The sequence below is a fragment of the Ranitomeya variabilis genome, chromosome 6, assembly GCF_051348905.1.
Source record: "Ranitomeya variabilis isolate aRanVar5 chromosome 6, aRanVar5.hap1, whole genome shotgun sequence".
Lineage (NCBI taxonomy): Eukaryota > Metazoa > Chordata > Amphibia > Anura > Dendrobatidae > Ranitomeya > Ranitomeya variabilis.
This window is the reverse complement of record NC_135237.1, coordinates 104,444,784-104,471,354: the sequence shown is the minus strand read 5'-3', so window position 1 is coordinate 104,471,354 and position 26,571 is coordinate 104,444,784. Positions and strand designations below refer to the sequence as shown.

General features: G+C 40.9%; 1 protein-coding gene across 4 annotated transcripts in view; it reads left to right on the top strand.

The window, feature by feature from the left end:
• The window catches only part of SATB1 (SATB homeobox 1), a 237,401-nt gene that overhangs the window by 85,541 nt on the left and 125,289 nt on the right, over positions 1-26,571 (top strand). Inside the window, exon 1 of one of the 4 annotated variants that reach the window (XM_077268874.1) lies at positions 3,881-4,040. The exons of the other annotated variants lie outside the window; for them this stretch is intronic. The gene's annotated coding sequence lies outside the window, so the exon portion shown is untranslated. Of the gene's footprint in view, positions 1-3,880; positions 4,041-26,571 lie in introns of those variants that run through there. 4 annotated transcript variants of the gene reach the window in all.

The following is a 26,571-nucleotide window of genomic DNA, read 5'->3' as shown; positions in this document are numbered from 1 at the left end:
AACTTTGGAATATACCCAAGATATTAGGTGTAAAAAGTAAAAGTAATGTAAAAGACGAAAAGAAGGAAGGAAAAATGAAAACACAAAACAAAAAGGGATGTGGAGAGAAAATGGATATGGCCACAAAGGAGTGCAAGATAGGGTGCTCAAGGTGAAGGTGAGAGTGGCAGTATGTATATTCTCATGGATTCATCATGTCTTGACATTATAGATTATTTCCACTGAAAATGAAAAAGTTTGCTTCATTATGCTGTAGTTATAGTTTTTTGCATTTTCTTTACCTCTGTAATGCCCACAACCTGAGTTGTTTTAGTAATTTGTTTTACTCTTTTGGCATGGTGAAACATTTCAAAATGATAGTCCTGATCACATCAAAGTAGAGGAAATAACCCAAAGTCATCAAAGACCCATCATCATTTCACGTTCCTTATCTTGCCAACACAGATAAACACTCAGTACAAGTGGAAGGCCAAAGCTTTTGAAGTGGCAGGCTTAGGATTCTACCCAATAAACCTCAGGGTATATTGGAGGTGCCCATGCCAATTCTGTACTGCTCAGCAAATCTGAGGTTTCACACCAAACAGATGTACAGTATATGCCCTTAGATTTTTATGTGTTCAATTTAATCCAGTATGATCCTCAACAACATACATTGAATTGTTCACTTTCATGAAATATACAGCCAGCGGGAAGAAAAACAGATCTCATCTGACCTCACTCAAATGATTCAAACACTGTGTGCACTGCCTTCTAAACAGCAATCTTATCTCTGCAGTCATCTCCACATTTTTCACATGACCAAGAAGAGGAAACGTCATCAGTGATATGTAAACTGTCAAATAGATTTTCTTGAGATATTTCTTTCCAAATATTGCACATAGAATTATTTATACGATATGTGGAAAGTTGAACGCATCAATCCTTATATCTGTATGTCTCTATTCAATGTGCATTGATACTAATAATATAAATTATAAATATGATGATAAATATCATATATATGTAGTATTACAAGTATCATGCTTGCAATATATTCGTCTTGAACTGCCACTACTCTTCTTGGAGGCTTTGGCAGAGACGCTGGGCACTTTGTGGAACTCTAACCTGTCCATCTATTTGAATAGCCAGACAGTTTGACCAATTAAATTATACTAATTTTATTAATTAAAATGATATTAAAGTATGTTAATTATACTTTACTAGCTCAGTGAATTTGGACAGCTGCAGCTGGCGGTTTCTTGCCGAAAACGATATAAGCACATCCAGTAGTTTTTGATACAGTCCGCTTACTTGGCGCTGCTGTCAGACACCAGTGGGTTGAACTGTGTCTTACCAGGAGCATTGTATGGACACACTTGCTCAGTCGATACGGTATAAAGTCCATAACATCAGCTTTTGTTAAACGTCAAACAGGAGTTTTATGTTTTATCTAATGAAGGAGCTGGATTGGCTCTGAAACGCGTCATGTTGTACATATCAATAAACAACTTTGTACCCTATCAATTGACCAAGTATGTCCATTCAATACATGGTATCGTTCTGACATCCACCACCCTCCTGGACCGAGGATTCTACTGGAGGTACAATCACAGCATTTGACTGGTCAGAAAGAAGACAGGTCATAAGACCAATCAGAAGTAATATTCAGAATCCAATCAGCAAGCCCATCGCTATTTAAATTTCCTTTAGTTGTAGCTTTGTATGTCATTGTGTCCCTGGCTCCGGTCATTCTTTTCAACTTGCTCCACCAGTCAGCGACTACTCTATAGATGAAACCTGGGAGTCCCTGCAAATGAGCCCTGTATAAGGCTCAAAAACTGAAAATCAGATGGTTCATAAGATTCAGTCAATAAGTTATCACCTATCTTGTTTAGTTGGATAACTTATTTTTACCAGACAACCTCTTTAGCTCTAAGTACTGGGTGTGACTATTCTCTTTATCAAGGGTGTCTCTACAGTGATGAGCATTGTCCTATCATTGCATTAAACTCTCCATTAGTGATGAGCGAGTATACTCTTTGCTCAGGTTTTCCCGAGCATACTCGGGTGGTCTCCGAGTATTTGTGAGTGCTCAGAGATTTAGTTTCTGTCTCCGTAGCTGCATGATATGCAGCTGCTAGACAGCTTGAATACATGTGGGGATTTCCTAACAACCAGGCAACCCCCACATGTACTCAGGCCTAGCAGCCACAAATCATGCAACTGCGTTGACAAAAACTAAATATCCGAGCACTCAGAAATATTCAGAGACCCCCGAGCATGCTTGGGAAAACCCGAGTAACGATTGTACTCGCTCATCACTACCCTCCATAAAATTAGATAGCTGTTGGTCCAAGTGATTGATCAATCGACAGTTTCAAGTGCTTCTCACAAAATTAGAATATCATCAAAAAGTTAATTTATTTGAGCTCTTCAATACAAAAAGTGAAACTTGTATATTATATAGAGTCATTACAAACAGATTGATCTATTTCAATTGTTTATTTCTGTTAATATTGATGATTATGGCTTACAGTCAATGAAAACCCCAAAGTCATTATCTCAGTAAATTAGAATACTTTATAACACAGCTTGAAAAATGATTTTAAAATCCGCAATGTTGGCCTACTGACAAATATGTTCAGTTAGTGCACTCAATACTTGGTCGGGGCTCCTTTTGCATCACTTACTGCATCAATGAGGCATGGCATGGAGGCGATTAGCCTGTGGCACTGGTGAGGTGCTTTGATAGCTTGTGTGCATTGTTGGGTCTGGTGTCTCTCATCTTCCTCTGGACAATAACCTATAGATTCTCTATGGGGTTAAGGTCAGGCGAGTTTGCTGGCCAATCAAGCACAGTGATACTGTTGTTTTTAAACCAGGTATTGGTACTTTTGGCAGTGTGCACAGGTGCCAAGTCCTACTGGAGAATTAAATTTCCATCTACAAAAAGCTTGTGAGCAGAGGGAAGAATGAAGTGCTCTAAAATTTCCTAGTAGACAGCTGCGCTGACTTTGGTCTTGATAAAGCTCAGTGGACCTACACCAGCAGATGACATGGCTCCCCAAACCATCACTGATTGTGGAAACTTCACACTAGACCTCAAGCAGCTTGGATTGTGTACCTATCCACTCTTCCTCCAGACTCTGGGACCTTGATTTCCAAATTAAATGCAAAATTTACTTTCATCTGAAAACAACACCTTGGACCACTGAGCAATAGTGCAGTTAATTTTCTCCTTGGCCCAGGTTTGACGCTTCTGGCGTTGTCTATTGGTCATGAGTGGCTTGACAAAAGAATTGTGACACTTGAAGCCCATGTCCTGGGTACGTCTGGATATGGTGGCTCTTGAAGCAATGAATCCAGAAGCAGTCCACTCCTTGCGAATCTCCCCCAAATTTTTGAATGGCCTTTTCTTGACAATCCTTTCAAGGCTGCGGTTATCCCGGTTGCTTGTGCACCTTTTTCTAGCACACTTGTTCCTTCCACTCAACTTACCATTAATATGCTTGGACACAGCACTCTGTGGACAGCCAGCTTCTTTTGTGGCTTACCCTCCTTGTGGAGTGTGTCAGTGACTGCCTTCTGGACATCTGTCAAGTCAGCAGTCTTCCCCATGATTGTGGAGCCTACCTTTTTAAACTCTTAGGATTCCTTTGCAGGTGTTTTTGTTAATTATTGTAATTCACTTAGATAATGACTTGGTTTTTCATTGGCTGTAAGCCATAATCATCAACATTAACAGAAATAAACAATTGAAATAGATCACTCTGTTTGTAATAACTCTATATAATATATGAGTTTCACTTTTTGTGTTGAAAAACTGAAATAAATTAACTTTTTGATGATATTCTAATTTAATGAGAAGCATTTGTATCTTGACAGATTTCTGCATTCACAGGAAAGCTGGACTCCAACAAATCTGACAGCAGCTTTTCTCTCAGAGAATAAAAGGACCAGGCCTTTACCCTTCGTGATGTATCAGGGAAGAGTCAGTAGACAGATACTAGACTGCCGGCTGATCCCGCTGGGTTAGGATGAACTCAGTCTGCTGTGTAGGGGTAAGCCGTTAAATGTTACAGAAACACACACTACTGATGAGGGTAACTCAAGCTTCACACATTAGTTTTTTATCAAACTGAAAAACTGTATGTGTTTTTTTCACTGTGCTGGATTAATTTTTGGTACACATCAATTTTTACAATTCATGTTTCATTCATTTTTCTTGTATGAGGAAATGTCTTAGCTTCTCCTACCCATTAATCAGTGCCGGGGCATGTTTTCAGAGGCCGCTCACTATTTACTGAGTGGTGACTGAAGCCGCGTCGGCCGCCCTCTATGACTGAATGCTTGGGGCTGCCGAGAGTTCATTTTCTCCCAGTACCCAATCTTTCAGTGCTGGCGCTGAGCAGCTTCAGAATGCGATTAAACTCCAGAATAATCCCATATCTGCATGTTAATGGCATTTTTTCACATTTTATTTATTTGACTCAGTTATCTAGTGCCATTAATGTTACAGAACTTTACAGACATTATCATCACTGTCCCCATCAGTATGTCTTTAGAATGTGGAATTTGAACCTAGGTCCCCAGAGCTGCAAGGTTACAATATTTAACCACCGAGCCACTGTTCCTTTCAACAGTACCCCATAATTTAAAAATGATGTAGCCCAATCTTGAGCCTTTTCCCTGCACCCCCTCCCACACTATTTTTTTGTTTTTATTTCTCTTCTTCCCTCCTCTATTGTAAATTTTAACATTGGGACATATTGTTCGTTATAGGTTGTCCTCAGCTGTGGATGACATGTTTTTCTTTCCAGATTCAATACCGAGCGGGAGTGGTTGTTTTGTCATCTCCACCACTGTCCACACTTCTAACAGGACTGGAGAGATGCTAATGAGTTTACTATTATATTGTCTTTGTTAAATGACTTACTGAATCAGAAGTTGATGTTATCCCCTTTCCTTTCCCTTCCATATTCTGGGAAACAAACAAACATAGTAAAACATTTCATACAAAAATAAAGAAAATGATGTGCGTCAGAAGCCGTATATTTTATGAACTTGGTTTGATAAAAATCTGATAAAATTTGATAATAGAAAATGGATTTTTTTCAGTATTTACAAGCCAACTCCCTGCATATAGCAGGTTGTGTTTACCATTTCGTACTATAATGAAATACCTTCAAACAATCCCCACACCCTTGTTTCCGTTCTTGGTGAAATATTCTGAAGTACCTTTCTTTTTCCGTTGTGGTCAGACTGTGAACTTGCCAACTTTTATTGCTCAATATCTTGTTTATTATATTAAAAAAATAGAAGTAAACCTGCCTAGATTAACTACTGTACTTTCTGCAAGATCACTTTTTGTAGATATCTATACAGAGGGTTTGTGTCCAGAAAAAGACTTACGGTACATTTAAACTAGAAGTTTGATGAAACAATGGATGGATTATTTCACTTTGCAGATCAGCAGCAGCTATTAGATTCCGCTAACTTCTCAGTCAGGGGGTTGGGAATTGGTTAAAATAAGTGGCATTATTTTAACCCTTTAATGATGCAGATGTTTCACTTTTGTCTTTTTTCTCCTTTTCTTCCAAAAGCAATAACTTTTTTATTTTTCCAAACAGCTTGTTTTTTTTAGGAGACAAGTTGTTATTTTGAGTAACACCATTCTGTTTATCATACACTGTACTGAAAAAGGGGAATTTTTTGTTTACTAGGCTGAAATACGGAAAAACATATCATTACTTTTTCTTGTCAGTGGTTTTTACGGTAATAATTGCGCAGGAAAAATGAAGTGGCAAAATGATACTCCAAGTTAGTATGATAATGGAAATTATCTTTGTACTTTAATTATTTTACTGGTAATTATTATTAAATAATTATTATATTATTTAAAAAAAAGTGGTTTGTGTCACCATTTTCCCAAGGCCAATACATTTTCTTTATTTTTCATTGATAGAGCTGTATAGGGCATTTTGATCACTTTTATTGCGTTTGTGGAGGAGGGGTGGCAAACAAAAAACTGCAATTGAGGTGTTTGGATATTGTTTTCTTTATGGTGTTTATTGTATTGGTTTATCCCTTCCTGACTGGGTTATTTTTCATGTTTTCGTTTTCTTCTCCTATTGCAAAAGCCATGTCTTTTCCATCAACATGAACATATAAGGGCATGATTTTTGTGGGTAGAGTTGTAGGTTTAAGGCCGGCGTCACACTCAGCGTATGAAAATACGTTCCGTTTTTTACGGCCGTAATATGCAGAAATGTTCCCAAAATAGTGATCCGTATGTTATCCTTAAGCAGGGTGTAATAATAATAATAATAATAATCTTTATTTATATAGCGCCAACATATTCCGCAGCGCTTTACAGTTTAACAGTTTCAAACACAACAGTCATAGGTAACAACATTAACAATACAGTAATAAAGCAAAAATAAGACAAAATAAGACGACCCTGCTCGTGAGAGCTTACAATCTACAATGTGTTTATACCACGATTGTCCCAAATGAATATTGGCACTTCATACTATATAACAACACATAGGAGACTCGTTGGGTATTCCCCCAGGCTCCAAAGAAGAGAACCAAAATTATTCAACATTGCAAATCAATTTTATTAGAGCATATAAAAGATAAAAAAGTACAGGACAAAAAATCCAAAGAGTACCCAGGGAAACAATGGGTCAACACCCCAATATATATTATGGAATATACTGAAAAAATACACAAAATATCATGGCAGGCAGTGTCCTCTTGTTTATTTCAGCTGGTTATATAAGGTGCATATGCATATATAAATTCAATATCCCAATTCGGGTATATCTATAATGATGCTCCCATATACTTCCAGCACAAATCTACACAAGGGCACCGCATGAAAAGTATAACTGAAGTGTTGGAGCACATGGATTCCACAGTGCAACAGAGTTAACACGACTGGTGCTAAAATGGTATATCCTATAACCCAATCTGATGAATAAAATAGCGCTATCCAAAGCATCCATTCAATACATGATATATCATACAGTTGGTAAGATCAAATTGCACTCAGCGTATTACCTGATATTGGTGATTCAGCCGATATACAGATGGAGAGTGGTGTGGGAGCATCATTATTGATATACCCGAATTGGGATATTGAATTTATATATGCATATGCACCTTATATAACCAGCTGAAATAAACAAGAGGACACTGCCTGCCATGATATTTTGTGTATTTTTTCAGTATATTCCATAATATATATTGGGGTGGTGACCCATTGTTTCCCTGGGTACTCTTTGGATTTTTTGTCCTGTACTTTTTTATCTTTTATATGCTCTAATAAAATTGATTTGTAATGTTGAATAATTTTGGTTCTCTTCTTTGGAGCCTGGGGGAATACCCAACGAGTCTCCTATGTGTTGTTATAATCTACAATGTGTACAGGGTGTAGCAGCGTATTTTGCGCATGTCATCCTCCGTATGTAATCCGTATGGCATCCGTACTGCGAGATTTTCTCGCAGGCTTGCAAAACCGACATCTAATGGATTTATGTGCTCAAATGTTCGTTAAAACATATATACAGTATACATATATATATATATATATATATATATGTCATTGAGACAGACATATATATATATATATATATATATATATATATATATACTGTATTTATATTTAATTCAGCGCTAGATAGCATAAAAGCCGGTAATTCAATTGCCGACTTTTGCTATCTCCTTCCCAAACCCGACATGATATGAGACATGGTTTACATACAGTAAACCACCTCATATCCCTTTTTTTTTTTTGCATATTCCACACTACTAATGTTGGTAGTGTGTATGTGCAAAATTTGGGCGCACTAGCTATTAAAGGGTTAAATCGCAGAAAAAATTGGTGTGGGCTCCCGTGCAATTTTCTCCGCCAGAGTGGTAAAGCCAGTGACTGAGGGCAGATATTAATAGCCTAGAGAGGGTCCATGGTTATTGGCCCCCCTGGCTAAAAACATCTGCCCCCAGCCACCCCAGAAAAGGCACATCTGGAAGCTACGCGACCAATCAGAAGCTGCGGACGTCTTCTAAGGTATTTCAAGCGCTTGAAAGACCTTAGGTGACGTCACTGCTTTGTGATTGGTCGCGTAGCGGTCACGCGACCGCTACGGACCAATCAGAGCGCAGTGACCTCATCTAAGGCCCTTCAAAGGCGCATTCTTAGGTACAACGGCTCCCGGTTACGGCGGTAAAGTCCAGGGCGCGTCAGAGGGTGAGTATATCCCTATTTTTTATTTTAATTCTTTCTTTTACACATTGATATGGATCCCAGGGCCTGAAGGAGAGTTTCCTCTCCTTCAGACCCTGGGAACCATACAGGATACCGTCCGATACTTGGTGTCCCATTGACTTGTATTGGTATCGGGTATCGGTATCGGATTAGATCCGATACTTTGCCGGTATCGGCCGATACTTTCCGATACCGATACTTTCAAGTATCGGATGGTATCGCTCAACACTAGTAGTTACCTTGCGTCGCGGTGATGCGCCCTCTGCTGGATGTCCTCATATGAACTCGAGCCTGGGAATTTTTCGGCCAAGAGTGTGCAAAGCAGTCATCAAAGCAAAAGGTGGCTACTTTGAAGAACCTAGAATATAAGACATATTTTCAGTTGTTTCACACTTTTTTGTTAAGTATATAATTCCACATGTGTTAATTCATAGTTTTGATGCCTTCAGTGTGAATGTACAATTTTTATAGTCATGAAAATACAGAAAAATCTTTAAATGAGAAGGTGTCCAAACTTTTGCTCTGTACTGTATATATATATGTGTGTGTCAATTACATATATATACAGTATATATACCTATTCTATGTGTAGACATTTATTCTATCTATTCTATTTTAACCTGTCAGTATGATTTTACTGTACACCGGTACGAATTTCTCGCAGGGCAGACGTGTGTTCCGTGTGTAATCCGTATTTTTCTCGCCCCATAGACTTTCATTGGCGTATTTTTGGAGGAATATGCTGGCAATCGCAGCATGCTGCAATTTTCTCAGCATGTTAAATACGGCATAGAAATATACGGCTGATGGAAGCTGCCCCATAGAAAAACATATCCTTTGTTTTTGCGCATCTCCCTCATCTGTATTTCTCTCTAGTGTGACCCCGGCCTTAGAGGCGTATCATTTCTGAGCACCTGACTGGATAATCACTTTCAGGCCACATTCACACGTTCAGTATTTGGTCAGTATTTTACCTCAGTATTTGTAGGCCAATATCAGGAGTGGAACAACCAGAGGAAAAGTATAATAGAAACATGTCACCACTTCTGTATTTATCACCCACAAACAAATACTTACAAATACTGGGGTAAAATACTGACCAAATACTGAATGTGTGAACGTGGTCTAAAAATACAAGTACAATCGCAATTTCTTCTCAGACATCTGTCACTTTTTATTAGATTTAATGCAGTCAGAAATAGTTGACAACAGTAACAACTTTATTGGCAATCTCAGGAATGGGCTTATGTGAACTACAACCACCCTAAAGTGAGTTTCCCTGAGCATTTTGGGGTGGTACATGAGTATACTGAGTAGAATGTTGGTAAGGACAGGTGCAGATGGCTGAAGATCCTCTCATCTGAGAGAATCGGGACAATCATGCAAATGACACTCGGCGTTTGATCAGAGTGTGAGCATAGTGTGATCCTATTCTGTTGAATGATTAGAAGATGGTGAAAAAAATGTCTCCATCTTCTCCATTCTGTCAGTGCACAGAAATACTGCACTCTGATGATATCGCACTGACAGAATGGAGAAGATGTCATTGAGTGTAGTCCGATGTTTCCCATGCACTCATTGACATGCTTGGCCTTGTGTCATCGGATCAAACTCAGACATGCAGTGACCTTTTTACTTTTAGAGACACTGTCCGAGGTAAAAATCGGACAAGTGCCTGGCCCTATAGACTAACATTGTACCAAATGTGATCCGATGTTTTGTCAGATCGCACTTGGACAGCAAGGTTTGTCTGCACCTGCCCTAGCCATGAGAAATGTGGCTATGTCCCTGCTCACACTGTATTTCTACGTTCTGCACATGCCAGAAACATTCTTGCAAATCAGTGATCTAGAATTTTTTTTTACTCATTTGTACATATTTAACATATTTGAAAGTAAAGATCTAGATTACTATGAGGATGTACAGTATTAATTTACTGAAATGCCACTTTAAAATGTATGCTTCCATTTATAGTTCTTCATATGACATAACTTTCAAACCGTATTATATTGTGATCAAAATATTGCATCACTCCAGAAAAAAAATACGGTACCTTACCACCCGATTATAACCTGCTAAATCATTGATATCTACATACGTGAGTTGTGTATTCCTTTGATACATCTATTTCCAATTTTGGAAGGGTATTGATTGTAAACTACAGTACGACCACTGAGCCTGCAATTTCTAACCTCACATCGCTCCATAAATTAAAATATCAATTCTATAATGCTTTCTAATTCCTAGCACAGAGTGTAAACTGTAGCACACACAATACTGTATAATGACGTAAGCCTCTAATCTGTCATCTATGGACGCTCGTTTGTAAATTTTCCATTTCTTTTCTGTCCAGATAAATATTTTACCACCTTTCATCTATTCACTTGCTCTGTGTATAACAGGTATTGTGCCTGATTTTATAAACTGTTGCCTATGAATATTTCATCACCTATCTCTATTTTTGTCAGGATTGTAATGCCCTCTCGTTTTTTTTATTGAGTATGATTAATATTTCATTGTCATATCTTAGCTGCAGGTTGGTTTGCTTTTGTGTCTGCCTTCGTTCCTATTCAAGTATTTAATGCTTAATCCATAAAAAAAAAAAATGCAGCTCATCAGATTGGGTCTGGAATTGGGATCACAATAACTTTTACAGTGCTTTTGCAATGGTACATTTTACAGCTGCACTTTAATGCAAATAGTGTACGTCCCCCATCTTAGCAGTGGCAGATCATAAATATATGATGAGCACAATACACGGAGCATGTATGAGTAGTAGCCTCTTACCTGTCTGAGCTCTCAGTGGTCATAGAAGGACACCTGAATTTCAATTTTTTTAATAAAAAAATAGAATATTATTTATACTGTATTTCAAGACTCTTATTACAGCAACAGTTTTAAACAGAATGTGCCACCAGTAAAAGAACTATTGTTTAAACCAAGTTATACGTGTATTTTTTTTCTATTTTTGCCATTTTTCATTTTTATATCACAATCTTTACTAGAGATAAAAATAAAAAAAATCTTGCATTTTTGAAACTGGCCACTACAACTTTTTTAGACTGTAACTTCTTTGTTGTTTTAGGAAATTCACATGTACCGTACATTAGCAGCAATGAACAGACTCTGACCCTTTCTTTTGTATTGAATTATCAAATAAGCGTGTGCAAAGGTCATTTGTGAAGGAAGGGGGAGGAGGTGAGCTGTGACATCACCTATTGTGATTGGTGGATTCTGTGTTATCAGCCGTGTATAGGGGTACTATCGCTATACACAGCCAATTTTAGTTTTTACTGTTTCGTCTTTTTTTTACTCTTCTTCTACCAAGAGCCATAACTTTTCCATCAACACCACCATATCAGGGTTTGCTTTTGTAGGATGGATTGTAGTTTTGACAGACACCATTCATTGTATTGTGCCGTGCACTGAAAAACTAGGAAAAAAGCTCATTTTATTAAAGGGAACCTGTCAGCTGTATGTGTTTAGCTCTGAAACACTGCGGCGTTTCAGAGAAAAATATAATTTAACAGCCACTCGCGGCTTCTTCGTGCCCACCACCCTGGAGTGACAGATATATCCCTATACATGCACGCAGGGAGAAACCTGTCAGTCACTGGCAGTGAGAAGCCGCTGGACACCCACCCAGTCTACTAGTCTCCCACCATGTGGGTCTTGGTCCCTGGCAACTTTCAATCTATGCTTTTCTCAACACCCCTCCGGTCTTCTGCAGTTTGTGACTTGCCAAACTGCTCCAGTGTTTGTAGAGCGGAGCGGAAGTCACTTTACAATGTAAGCTTATGAGAGCCAGAATGAGGGTTCTATAGACTTATATTGAGAGCTTGTAGCCATTAGCTCTTACTTCTGGTCAGGCAGGAGCTGCGGTCTAAGATGGAGGAACGGGACAGGAGCAGCACCGTGAGGAGCAGAAGACGGCTGGTAAGTATATTACCATGGTCAGAGAACAGACATTAGTGATATTACTCAGGGGCCGAAATTAAAGAAACCCACTGGAGTAGTTCTTTAAGGGGTTGACTAAATATTTGTTTTAAAGAATGTAAAATGATGAACACAGTATAACACTGCCAGTACCTGCATGTGTGGAACAGGCTCAGCTCATGTACTCAGACTGATTTCATGATGGCTCTAACCATCATGAAACGTTAAAGCAATGTTCCTCACCTCCAGACTTCTAGGGCAACCAACAGATAATTTCTCAAGATTTCTTTAGTGTTGGACAGGTGATAATTCCATCAACTGTGGAATAGGGCCACAAGGACTGAGGTGGAGGATTGCTGCATTAACGAGTTACATGAGCATATAAACCAGTATTCTTTTCCACACTTACTAGACCTGACTTATTTTTCCTACTAACAGTAATAAGGAAGTAATATATGCTAAAATAGTATTTTTTCACAGCCCTAGTAATAACTAATGTAATATATTTCTGTTACCTATTAAGGTGGAAAGTTTGCATATATTTGAATATCCTGAAATACAAGTTGCTAAAAGCAAAGTTAAACAGTACTGTGACATGAGTTACCTCAGATTGACGTATTTATACCTCTATAAACCACACATATGCTAGCTTAAAGACTTGCTACTTCTAGGATATTGACATTAACAATTGCATAATATAAAATGGATGAAGATGGAGCACTTGCCATAATAATTCAGGCATACAATATAGATAATAAAGAAGAATGTAACATAAAGATATGGCATACATGGCAAATGACACAGCAAATTCTGGCATTCAGTAATGCCATACAATATACCAGTCTGGCATACAATAATAATAAAAAGATATGGCAAATTCTGGCACACAAATAGATAATAAATAAGAATGTAACATAGTAGACCTTGATGATGGCGCACAGATTACAAGCAATTAAAAGTGGATGTGAACTTTTTCTGTATAGAAGGAAGGGGAGTCCTCAGCATCATTTTCTTTATGTGGGTCCAAGGAAATGCAGCCTGACACTGCTTGGCATTATAATTGGTGACATCTATGTATAGGATTCACTTTACAGGGTTACTGAATGCATTCTGCGTACATAAGATAATGAGATTACCTACAAAATAGAAAAATGGCCCAATTGTAGCTAGTAGTACAGTACCCAACCTATCTCAAATAGTACACTAAAAAGCAGATACTATAAACTATATCATAATAAAATAGTAATTTTAATAAATATAGTTTCATATAACTTTGTATAAAACAAGCATGTAGAAATGGTGGGAAAAAACCCACCAGGGAGCCAGGGGTCAGATTGTATGGGATACAGTACATATGATACAAAAATGTTACAGTACTACATTGGTCAGACATAATGGCACAATACATAAAGCATAAAATATAAAGCCAACAAAGTACTAAACAAACAGTACATATATCAATAAATATAAAGCAGCAACCCAACAGGCACTCTGCATCCCGACATACATTTTGATTGAGCTTCTACCAAGGGGATAAATCTGTATATACGACTCATTTTGCAGGGTTTCTGAACGCATGCATTAGATAATGTTACTTATGCACACGTTTAAAGGGGTTGTCCCTGGACTTTGATTTTGATGACCTATTTTTAGAATAGGTTGGAGGTCCATCACCGAGGAGCCCCTCAGTGTGCAAAGCTGTAATGGTCCAGTGCCACACACGGTTTACATCCGGCCACTGGTGGAGCTGATTCAGTTGATCAGTTGTCCATCTCCACCATTCAGATATTGCTGATCTATTATAAGTACAGATCTGTAATATCCAAGTTGTGGACAATATCTTTATCATGTTTGTTATTCCTTTAAAAGCACAAAAATATGCCATTCATGGAGAACTTCAATCAAAAGAATAATCTCCACAATCTATTAGATAATACATAATTTGCCAGATCCTTACAATCTATATTATACACTCTGTTAGGATTTGGTTCGGCAAATTGCATCTGGAGTCACCTAGATTCTCAAGCCCTTCTCTCTATAGAACATTGGTGGCATGTGATAATTTCCACAAGGCTGCACTTTGGTTACTAAAGGTGTATATTTTTCCCAGTTGCATAGTTACAGTAAATATATGGCTATATACCTGTAGTAAATAATGTAAATACGTCACAATTGCAGCCACCGCCATGTGAGTGAGAAGTCCTCTTTAAAGGGAACCTGTCGCCAGGAATAATGCAGGGGTTAATCTGCAGGTTTACAACATTATGATGCTGCCCGGTGTCTGCATGCAGCTGAATGCAGCGGGGAGAAAATGATCTTTATTCTCCCCGCCAGCATGCGGTATTCAGTCATAGGGGTGGCGCTGGCCATCATGGAGCTTAATCATCAGAGCAGCATTGTAATAAAGACCCTGGAGGGGTTGAATCGTTTTATGTAACCTTTTGCCATTTTGCATATGTCTACTTTCACGGATAATAAAACTTCTTTGCATCACTGGATATAAGAATGTGCAGTGAATATTTCCTGCCTTGGTCAAGGGGTCGTGTACCTCGTCCAACCAGCACCTCGCATAAGGACCGAGTGCACGCCAATCTTCTGACATCTCCTCTGTATGTTTGTCACAGGTCTGCATTTAAAGGTGCCACAAATGTTCCCATCCTGGCATAAACGCACGTCATATTGCCCAGGACTGTCGTAGTGACTGCGATTGGTAAATCTGTAGACGATGTTTGGTTCCCGTCAGATCCAAGTTATCGCTACAATCCACTATTCTCGGTTGTGTCGTAATAATTTACTTATGTAAAGCAATAGACCTTGTCAAGAAGCCAACGCTTATCACTCAGCGCTCTCCTGATTAATTTTCAGTTTGGATACAGTAAACCATTAGAGCAGCAGGGGGCCAAGAAAATGTAAAATCATGTTTTGAGCAACAGATACATAAATGTCAACAAACTGCAATTAATCTTATTCCATAGCGTATTTGTCCTCTAATACATAATATGAGGAACTTTCCCACTACTGATCACATGACAGTGGTAATATTTTGTCTGCGACGTTATTTTTTTCACGGGGGAGGGAAGATACCTGTCCTTATTTGAACTCCTGTACATACACAAATCTATCTCTCTGAAGAAGCCTCCAGTTTCATTTTGCTTTCAAGTACAATCTGTAATCTGCAGGTGCATGACTGCCCACGTCTACAAAACCTACATGACATCCCCGATCTGACAGGTATGCAGCTGTTACTGAGGACATCTCTGCCGTTTTCCTAATCATGTACCCTCTTAATAAGAATCACATTACAGCACCACAAATAAAAGGTGTGATAGATAACATGCTACATTCATTTAGGAGATATTTATAGTATCAGTAATACGAATACATTTTTAATTGTGAAGAACTCGGCATCAGCGGGTTCTGCTCTCGTATAAACAAAGTGTTTGCTACTATTAGATGTGGACACCGGAACCTGTCACATTACTAATTTTTCTGCAAAGCAACGATATTAATTACATTATTAATTATCTACACTGCATTTCCGTAAATGTAACGCAATTATCTAGTGTAATTACTGTAAATGCTGCAAATCTGAGTTATTTCAAAATGCACTTTGCACAGTAGGAAAACTAATAAAAGTTGTCAGGAAGCGTGCTTTATTTTTATTTTTGCTGAACTGAGCGTGAATATTAGAGATTTCTGGAGAATAGCTGTGAACCACTATAATCTTTCACTCTAAAAACAAAAAATTGAAAATGCTACAAATGAAAAATGTTCAGGATTACCTCAAAACATATTATCGTAGCCAGATTTCCTCTCCTAAACCCATGTTTGCTATTATCACCAGTCCTGTTCTATTCATATCCCACCTGTGCCATCAAAGTGACCACAGTGAAAAAGATGGTACATGAATAGCTGTGTTGGTGAGCATAGTATAAAAGGACATAGCACAACAAAAGACAGCACAGAAATATTTATCTAAATGGGCTTTAAGAATGTTCCCTGGGCACAAAATGTGAAAAAGCTATATATATATATATATATATATATATATATATATATATATATATATATATATACACTCACCGGCCACTTTATTAGGTACACCTGTCCAACTTCTTGTTAACACTTAATTTCTAATCAGCCAATCACATGGCGGCAACTCAGTGCATTTAGGCATGTAGACATGGTCAAGACAATCTCCTGCAGTTCAAACCGAGCATCAGTATGGGGAAGAAAGGTGATTTGAGTGCCTTTGAACGTGGCATGGTTGTTGGTGCCAGAAGGGCTGGTCTGAGTATTTCAGAAACTGCTGATCTACTGGGATTTTCACGCACAACCATCTCTAGGGTTTACAGAGAATGGTCCGAAAAAGAAAAAAAATCCAGTGAGCGGCAGTTCTGTGGGCGGAAATGCCTTGTTGATGCCAGAGGTCAGAGGAGAATGGGCAGACTGGTTCGAGCTGATAGAAAGGCAACAGTGACTCAAATCGCCACCCGTTACAACCAAGGTAGGCCTAAGAGCATCTCTGAACGCACAGTGCGTCGAACTTTGAGGCAGATGGGCTACAGCAGCAGAAGACCACACCGGGTACCACTCCTTTCAGCTAAGAACAGGAAACTGAGGCTACAATTTGTACAAGCTCATCGAAATTGGACAGTAGAAGATTGGAAAAACGTTGCTTGGTCTGATGAGTCTCGATTTCTGCTGCGACATTCGGATGGTAGGGTCAGAATTTGGCGTAAACAACATGAAAGCATGGATCCATCCTGCCTTGTATGGAGCATCTTTGGGATGTGCAGCCGACAAATCTGCGGCAACTGTGTGATGCCATCATGTCAATATGGACCAAAATCTCTGAGGAATGCTTCCAGCACCTTGTTGAATCTATGCCACGAAGAATTGAGGCAGTTCTGAAGGCAAAAGGGGGTCCAACCCGTTACTAGCATGGTGTACCTAATAAAGTGGCCGGTGAGTGTATGTATATATATATATATATATATATATATATATATATATATATATATATATACAGTATATATAGTGAAAAAACTATATATATATATAGTGAGGTAGTAACTCCTGATACAGCTAGGGATCGCTGTTTGTGCTCCCCAGGATATGCACGGAGGCGTGTGGTGAGGCTATGGGAATGCATTGCAGTCACAGGCATAGCTGAGATTGCAATGGTGAAGCAGTGACCGATGTCACAGGTACAGGTCACTATGTGTTCTCCCCAGGTTATGCACGGATGCACGGAGGTGTATGTAGGCCATAAGTGTGCATGGCAGTCACGGGCTTAACTGTGACTGCAATGGGGACTAATAATAAAAATAAGTGTTAGTCTTGGACATGCTATTGTACAAGACAGAGGTAGGGAAAACCAGCTCTGGAATGTGTGTTTTGAAACTGACTGCAGTATGTTAGTGGAGCAGTCCATTTAATTTCCTGCCCGGGTTTTCCATGTGGCTGAAGGCCACATGTTTCTGTGTTAAAAAGCCCTGTAGTATAGAGTCAGGGGTGTCAGGGTCAGAGTCAGAGTCCAGCTGGTGTTTGGAGGAGAGCAAGAGGCTCTGTGGAGCATTGTCGGTGTGCGGTGACACAGGACAGAGCGGAGCAAGCAGCCAGGTGAGCTGAGATGCCTGGCACCCACATCTAACATAGTGCTGCTGCCATCCACGGGAACTGGTCAGAGGAGGACCAGCGTGTTTAGTGGCCGCAAACCAATGGAGAAGTTGTGAGTAAAGCTGTGAGTGAAAGAGACATTGACATGGCGCGCGGTCGCCCAAGGTTACTGGATAAGGAGAAGTCCAGCAAGTTTAGGGGCTGCAAACTAATGAAGTGAAGCTGTGACACAGTGGTGCAGGGCACCCATGGGAACTAGTCAGAGGAGGACTGGCATGTGTAGTGCCTGCAACATCTAATGCTGTGTGAATAGAGACTTTAATATGGCACGTAGACACCCACAGGAACTAGTCAGGTGTTGTGAATTTGGATTCTGGGCTCCCCCGGTGGCTACTGGTGGAATTGAACTGGTGTCTTCATCTTCTCTGTTCACCTGTTCCCATCAAGATGTGGGAGTCGCTATATAACCTTGCTGCTCTGTTAGTTGCTTGCCGGTCAACAATGTTATCAGAAGCCTCTCTGTGCTTGTTCCTGCTCCTAGACAACTACTAGATAAGTTGGACTCTTGTCCATGTTTGTTTTTGCATTTTTGTTCCAGTTCACAGCTGTAGTTTCGTTACTGTGTCTGGAAAGCTCTTGTGAACAGGAATTGCCACTCTGGTGTTATGAGTTAATGCCAGAGTTTTAAAGTAATTTCTGGATGGTGTTTTGATAGGGTTTTCAGCTGACCATGAAAGTGTTCTTTCTGTCTTCTGCTATGTAGTAAGTGGACCTCAAATTTGCTAAACCTATTTTCATACTACGTTTTGTTATTTCATCTTAATTCACCGCCAATACATGTGGGGGGCCTCTGTCTCCTTTCGGGGTATTTCTCTAGAGGTGAGCTAGGACTAATATTTTCCTCTGCTAGCATTATTTAGTCCTCCGGCTGGTGCTGGGCATCTAGAATCAACGTAGGCATGCTACCCGGCCACTGCTAGTTGTGTGTTAGGTTTAGTTCATGGTCAGCTCAGTTCCCATCTTCCAAGAGCTAGTTCCTATATATGCTGATGCTATGTTCTCTTGCCATTGAGATCATGATAGTTTGACCGGCCCACAAAGTGTTAATTGTTTGGGCTGAAGCAGGAGATAGAGAAGTGTTTAAGGGAAATTTTTTTTTTTTTTTTTTTCCCTTCAGAGTTTTGCTGCCTAGCCCTTAATTGCTGTCTAGCTGCTTCTTACCTCCTCTTAACCCTTGAATGGCTCTGTGTCCACCTGTTTGTAATGGATCTTCAGAGTGTAACTGCAGGTTTGAATAATCTCGCCACGAAGGTACAAAATTTGCAAGATTTTGTTTGTCATGCACCTGTATCTGAGCCGAGAATTCCTTTGCCGGAATTTTTCTCGGGGAATAGATCTGGGTTTCAGAATTTTCGAAATAATTGCAAATTATTTTTGTCCCTGAAATCTCGCTCTGCCGGAGACCCTGCACAGCAGGTCAGGATTGTGATTTCCTTGCTCCGGGGCGACCCTCAAGACTGGGCTTTTTCATTGACACCAGGGGATCCTGCGTTGCTCAATGTGGATGCGTTTTTTCTGGCCTTGGGGTTGCTTTATGACGAACCTCATTTGGAGCTTCAGGCAGAAAAAACTTTGATGTCCCTATCTCAGGGGCAAGATGAAGCGGAAATTTACTGCCAAAGATTCCGTAAATGGTCTGTGCTTACTCAGTGGAATGAGTGCGCCCTGGCGGCGACTTTCAGAGAGGGTCTCTCTGATGCCATTAAGGATGTTATGGTGGGGTTCCCTGTGCCTGCGGGTCTGAATGAGTCCATGACAATGGCTATTCAGATCGATAGGCGTTTGCGGGAGCGCAAACCAGTGCACCATCTGGCGGTGTCCACTGAGAAGTCGCCAGAGAGTATGCAGTGTGATAGAATTCTGTCCCGAAGCGAGCGGCAGAATTTTAGACGGAAAAATGGGTTGTGTTTCTATTGTGGTGATTCTACTCATGTTATATCAGCATGCTCTAAACGCACTAAAAAGCTTGGTAAATCTGTTTCCATTTGCACCTCACCGTCTAAGTTTATTCTATCTGTGACCCTGATTTGCTCTTTGTCATCTATTACCACGGACGCCTATGTCGACTCTGGCGCCGCTTTGAGTCTTATGGATTGGTCCTTTGCCAAACGCTGTGGGTATGATTTAGAGCCTTTGGAGACTCCTATTCCTCTGAAGGGGATTGACTCCACCCCATTGGCTAATAATAAACCACAATACTGGACACAAGTAACTATGCGTATTAATCCGGATCACCAGGAGATTATTCGCTTTCTGGTGCTGTATAATCTACATGATGATTTGGTGCTAGGATTGCCTTGGCTGCAATCTCACAACCCAGTCCTCGACTGGAGAGCTATGTCTGTGTTGAGCTGGGGATGTAAGGGGGCTCATGGGGATGTACCTGTGGTTTCCATTTCATCATCTATTCCCTCTGAAATTCCTGAGTTCCTGTCTGACTATCGTGACGTCTTTGAAGAATCCAAGCTTGGTTCGTTACCTCCGCACCGAGAGTGCGATTGTGCCATAGATTTAATCCCGGGTAGTAAATACCCAAAGGGTCGTTTATTTAATCTGTCTGTGCCTGAACATGCTGCTATGCGAGAATATATAAAGGAGTCCTTGGAAAAGGGACATATTCGTCCATCGTCATCTCCCTTAGGAGCCGGTTTTTTCTTTGTGTCAAAAAAAGACGGCTCTTTGAGACCATGTATTGATTATCGGCTTTTGAATAAAATCACTGTTAAATATCAATACCCATTGCCGTTGCTGACTGATTTGTTTGCTCGCATAAAGGGGGCCAAGTGGTTCTCTAAGATTGACCTTCGTGGGGCGTATAATTTGGTGCGAATCAGGCAGGGGGATGAGTGGAAAACCGCATTTAATACGCCCGAGGGCCACTTTGAGTATTTAGTGATGCCTTTTGGTCTTTCAAATGCTCCGTCAGTTTTCCAGTCCTTTATGCATGATATTTTTCGCGATTATTTGGATAAATTTATGATTGTGTATCTGGATGATATTCTGATTTTTTCGGATGACTGGGACTCTCATGTCCAGAAAGTCAGGAGGGTTTTTCAGGTTTTGCGGTCTAATTCTTTGTGTGTGAAGGGTTCTAAGTGTGTTTTTGGGGTACAGAGGATTTCCTTTTTGGGATATATTTTTTCCCCCTCTTCCATTGAAATGGATCCTGTCAAGGTTCAAGCTATTTGTGATTGGACGCAGCCCTCTTCTCTTAAGAGTCTTCAGAAATTTTTGGGCTTTGCTAACTTTTATCGTCGATTTATTGCTGGTTTTTCGGATATTGCTAAGCCATTGACCGATTTGACTAAGAAGGGTGCTGATGTTGCTGATTGGTCCCCTGATGCTGTGGAGGCCTTTCGGGAGCTTAAGCGCCGTTTTTCCTCTGCCCCTGTGTTGCGTCAGCCTGATGTTGCTCTACCTTTTCAGGTTGAGGTCGACGCTTCTGAGATCGGAGCTGGGGCAGTGTTGTCGCAGAAAAGTTCTGACTGCTCCGTGATGAGGCCTTGTGCCTTCTTTTCCCGTAAATTTTCGCCCGCTGAGCGGAATTATGATGTTGGGAATCGGGAGCTTTTGGCCATGAAGTGGGCTTTTGAGGAGTGGCGCCATTGGCTTGAGGGGGCCAGACATCAGGTGGTGGTATTGACTGACCACAAAAATTTGATTTATCTTGAGACCGCCAGGCGCCTGAATCCTAGACAGGCGCGCTGGTCATTATTTTTCTCTCGGTTTAATTTTGTGGTGTCATACCTACCGGGTTCTAAGAATGTTAAGGCGGATGCCCTTTCTAGGAGTTTTGAGCCTGACTCGCCTGGTAACTCTGAGCCCACAGGTATCCTTAAGGATGGAGTGGTATTGTCAGCCATTTCTCCAGACCTGCGGCGGGCCTTGCAGGAGTTTCAGGCGGATAGACCTGATCGTTGCCCACCTGATAAACTGTTTGTTCCTGATGATTGGACCAGTAGAGTCATCTCTGAGGTTCATTCTTCTGCGTTGGCAGGTCATCCTGGCATTTTTGGTACCAGGGATTTGGTGGCAAGGTCCTTCTGGTGGCCTTCCCTGTCACGAGATGTGCGAGGCTTTGTGCAGTCTTGTGACGTTTGTGCTCGGGCCAAGCCTTGTTGTTCTCGGGCTAGTGGATTGTTGTTGCCCTTGCCTATTCCTAAGAGGCCTTGGACGCACATCTCGATGGATTTTATTTCAGATCTGCCTGTTTCTCAGAAGATGTCTGTCATCTGGGTGGTGTGTGACCGTTTCTCTAAGATGGTCCATTTGGTTCCTCTGCCCAAGTTGCCTTCTTCTTCCGAGTTGGTTCCTCTGTTTTTTCAAAATGTTGTTCGTTTGCATGGTATTCCTGAGAATATCGTTTCTGACAGAGGGACCCAATTCGTGTCTAGATTTTGGCGGGCATTCTGTGCTAGGATGGGCATAGATTTATCTTTTTCGTCCGCTTTCCATCCTCAGACGAATGGCCAGACCGAGCGGATTAATCAGACCCTGGAGACATATCTGAGGTGTTTTGTGTCTGCTGACCAGGATGATTGGGTTGCTTTTTTGCCATTGGCGGAGTTCGCTCTCAATAATCGGGCCAGCTCTGCCACTTTGGTGTCCCCGTTTTTCTGTAATTCGGGGTTTCATCCTCGATTTTCCTCTGGTCAGGTGGAATCTTCGGATTGTCCTGGAGTGGATGCTGTGGTGGAGAGATTGCATCAGATCTGGGGGCAGGTGGTGGACAATTTGAGGTTGTCCCAGGAGAAGACTCAGCTTTTTGCCAACCGCCACCGTCGTGTTGGTCCTCGGCTTTGTGTTGGGGATTTGGTGTGGTTGTCTTCTCGTTTTGTCCCTATGAGGGTCTCTTCTCCTAAGTTTAAGCCTCGGTTCATCGGCCCGTATAAGATATTGGAGATTCTTAACCCTGTTTCCTTCCGTTTGGACCTCCCTGCATCCTTTTCTATTCATAACGTTTTTCATCGGTCATTATTGCGCAGGTATGAGGTACCGGTTGTGCCTTCCGTTGAGCCTCCTGCTCCGGTGTTGGTTGAGGGTGAGTTGGAGTACGTTGTGGAGAAAATCTTGGACTCTCGTGTTTCCAGACGGAGACTCCAGTATCTGGTCAAGTGGAAGGGATACGGCCAGGAGGATAATTCTTGGGTGAATGCATCTGATGTTCATGCCTCTGATCTGGTTCGTGCCTTTCATAGGGCCCATCCTGATCGCCCTCGTGGTTCTGGTGAGGGTTCGGTGCCCCCTCCTTGAGGGGGGGGTACTGTTGTGAATTTGGATTCTGGGCTCCCCCGGTGGCTACTGGTGGAATTGAACTGGTGTCTTCATCTTCTCTGTTCACCTGTTCCCATCAAGATGTGGGAGTCGCTATATAACCTTGCTGCTCTGTTAGTTGCTTGCCGGTCAACAATGTTATCAGAAGCCTCTCTGTGCTTGTTCCTGCTCCTAGACAACTACTAGATAAGTTGGACTCTTGTCCATGTTTGTTTTTGCATTTTTGTTCCAGTTCACAGCTGTAGTTTCGTTACTGTGTCTGGAAAGCTCTTGTGAACAGGAATTGCCACTCTGGTGTTATGAGTTAATGCCAGAGTTTTAAAGTAATTTCTGGATGGTGTTTTGATAGGGTTTTCAGCTGACCATGAAAGTGTTCTTTCTGTCTTCTGCTATGTAGTAAGTGGACCTCAAATTTGCTAAACCTATTTTCATACTACGTTTTGTTATTTCATCTTAATTCACCGCCAATACATGTGGGGGGCCTCTGTCTCCTTTCGGGGTATTTCTCTAGAGGTGAGCTAGGACTAATATTTTCCTCTGCTAGCATTATTTAGTCCTCCGGCTGGTGCTGGGCATCTAGAATCAACGTAGGCATGCTACCCGGCCACTGCTAGTTGTGTGTTAGGTTTAGTTCATGGTCAGCTCAGTTCCCATCTTCCAAGAGCTAGTTCCTATATATGCTGATGCTATGTTCTCTTGCCATTGAGATCATGATAGTCAGGACTGGCATGTGTAGTGTCTGTACAACGGAAGTAAGCCGCATAATATGTGATTGCAAACTAATGGATTGAAGCTGTGTGTAAGAGACTTTGATACGGTGTGCAGTCACCCACGGCAACTGGACAAAGGAAGTCAGCTGTGATTTAAAGCTGTGTACTATGTAGTGCTGTGAACTGGTGTGAACTGAGCACTAATGATATGCACTTGTGTGAAGTTTGGACATTTATTGTGTGAAGTAAACACATCAAAGAAACTTTTGCTTTGAATTTTGTGGGTCACTGCTTCATCAACAAGTAATGGTGCTACTGCTGCACTACAATATATATATATGTATATGTATATATATATATATATATAGAGAGAGAGACTCAAAAAAGAGGCAGCACTGCATTGTTAAAGTGAAACATGTGGTAGGTTTAATCGACCCACATAGCCGGGCCCGGCTATGTGGGTCGATTAAACCTACCACATGTTTCACTTTAACAATGGAGTGCTGCCTCTTTTTTGAGTCTGTGTGAATCTGGTGCAATCATTGGACTGGGTGCCTGGGGCCCTGCACCCGAAGATAAGTACAAGTGTTGTGCTGTTCCTTTTTCTTTACTATATATATATATATATATATATATATATATATATATATATATATATATATATATATATATATATATATATATATATATATACAGTACAGACCAAAAGTTTGGACACACCTTCGCATTTAAAGATTTTTCTGTATTTTCATGACTATGAAAATTGTACATTCACACTGAAGGCATCAAAACTATGAATTAACACATGTGGAATTATATACTTAACAAAAAAGTGTGAAACAACTGGAAATATGTCTTATATTCTAGGTTCTTCAAAGTAGCCACCTTTTGCTTTGATGACTCCTTTGCACACTCTTGGCATTCTCTTGATGAGCTTCAAGAGGTAGTCACAGAAAATGGTCTTCCAACAATCTTGAAGGAGTTCTGTTATGGACCTGGTGGTTAGGAGCACCCGAAATGACCTGATGGTTAAAATGGAAAAACCTGGGACAAGCTCTGAGGACGTGGTAACTCTACTGACCGCAATCCCTAATCCTATCACACACTAGAAATAGCCGTGGAGCGTACCTAACTCTCCCTAGATGCCTCTTCACAGCGTAAGAGCTAACTACCCCTAAAGATAGAAATAGTAGCCTACCTTGCCTCAGAGAAATTCCCCAAAGTAAAGGTAGCCCCCACAAATATTGACTGTGAGTTAAGAGGAAGTAACAAACACAGGAATTAAACAGATTTTAGCAAAGGAGGCCGAATCTTCTCTAGACAGACAGAGGATAGGAAAGGGAACTATGCGGTCAGTATTAAAAACTACAAAAACCACGCAGAGTGTGCAAAAAGACCTCCACACCGACTCACGGTGTGGAGTGCAGCTCTGCACCCTCAGAGCTTCCAGCTAGCAAGGAAATATCATAATAGCAAGCTGGACAAAAACATAGCATGTACTAAGAAATATATTCAAAAAAACCAATGAACAGCAAATGGACTAGCAAGGACTTAGCTTCTGCTGGAGTAGACAGGTCATCAGAGAAATCCAAGAGAGATCTGAACCCGTACTGAGACATTGACAGCTGGCATGAATTAACGACCTGGGCAGAGTTAAATAGGGAAGCCAGCAGCAACAATAAACGAGGCAGCTGAGAAAGCCACCCTCAAAGATCAGCAGTTCCACTTAAAGCCACCAGAGGGTGTCCAAGGACAGAACTCACCAAAGTACCATTCACAACCACAGGAGGGAGTCCGAGAACGGAATTCACAACAGAGTTCCCAGAGATGCTTAGCACTTGTTAGCCCTTTTGCCTTCACTCTGCAGTCCAGCTCACCTCAAACCATCTCGATTGTGTTCAGGTCTGGTGACTGTGGAGGCCAGGTCATCTGGCGTAGCACCCCATCACTCTCCTTCTTGGTCAATTAGCCCTTACACAGCCTGGAGGTGTGTTTGGGGTCATTGTCCTGTTGAAAAATAAATGATGGTCCAACTAAACGCAAATCGGATGGAATAGCATGTCGCTGCAAGATGCTGTGGTAGCTGTTGTGAATTTGGATTCTGGGCTCCCCCGGTGGCCGCTTGTGGAATTGGACTTGTCATCCTCTTTCCTGTTTCACCTGGTTCCATCAGTAGTGGGTGTCGCTATTTAAGCTCATTTCTCTGGTGGTTTCTTGCCGGTCAACAATGTTATCTGATGCCTCTCAGTGCTTGTTCCTGCTTCTAGACAACTACTAGATAAGTTGGACTTTTGTCCATGTTTTGTTTTGCCTATTTGTTCCAGTTCACAGCTGAAGTTTTGTTACTGTGTCTGGAAAGCTCTCGTTGATCAGGGATTGCTACTCTGGCGTTATGAGTTAATGCCAGAGTTTAAGGTAATCTCTGGATGGTGTTTTGTTAGTGTTTTTCTGCTGACCATGAAAGTATACTATCTGTCTTCTGCTATCTAGTAAGCGGACCTCAAATTTGCTAAGACTATTTTCCTGCTGCGTTTGTTGTTTCATCTGAACTCACCGTCATTATATGTGGGGGGCTACTGTCTTCTTTGGAATATTTCTCTAGAGGTGAGCCAGGTCTTATATTTCCCTCTGCTAGCTATTTAGGTCTTAGGCCAGAGCTGGGCATCTAGCGATAAATAGGAAATGCTACCTGGCTATTTCTAGTTGCGCGGCAGGCTT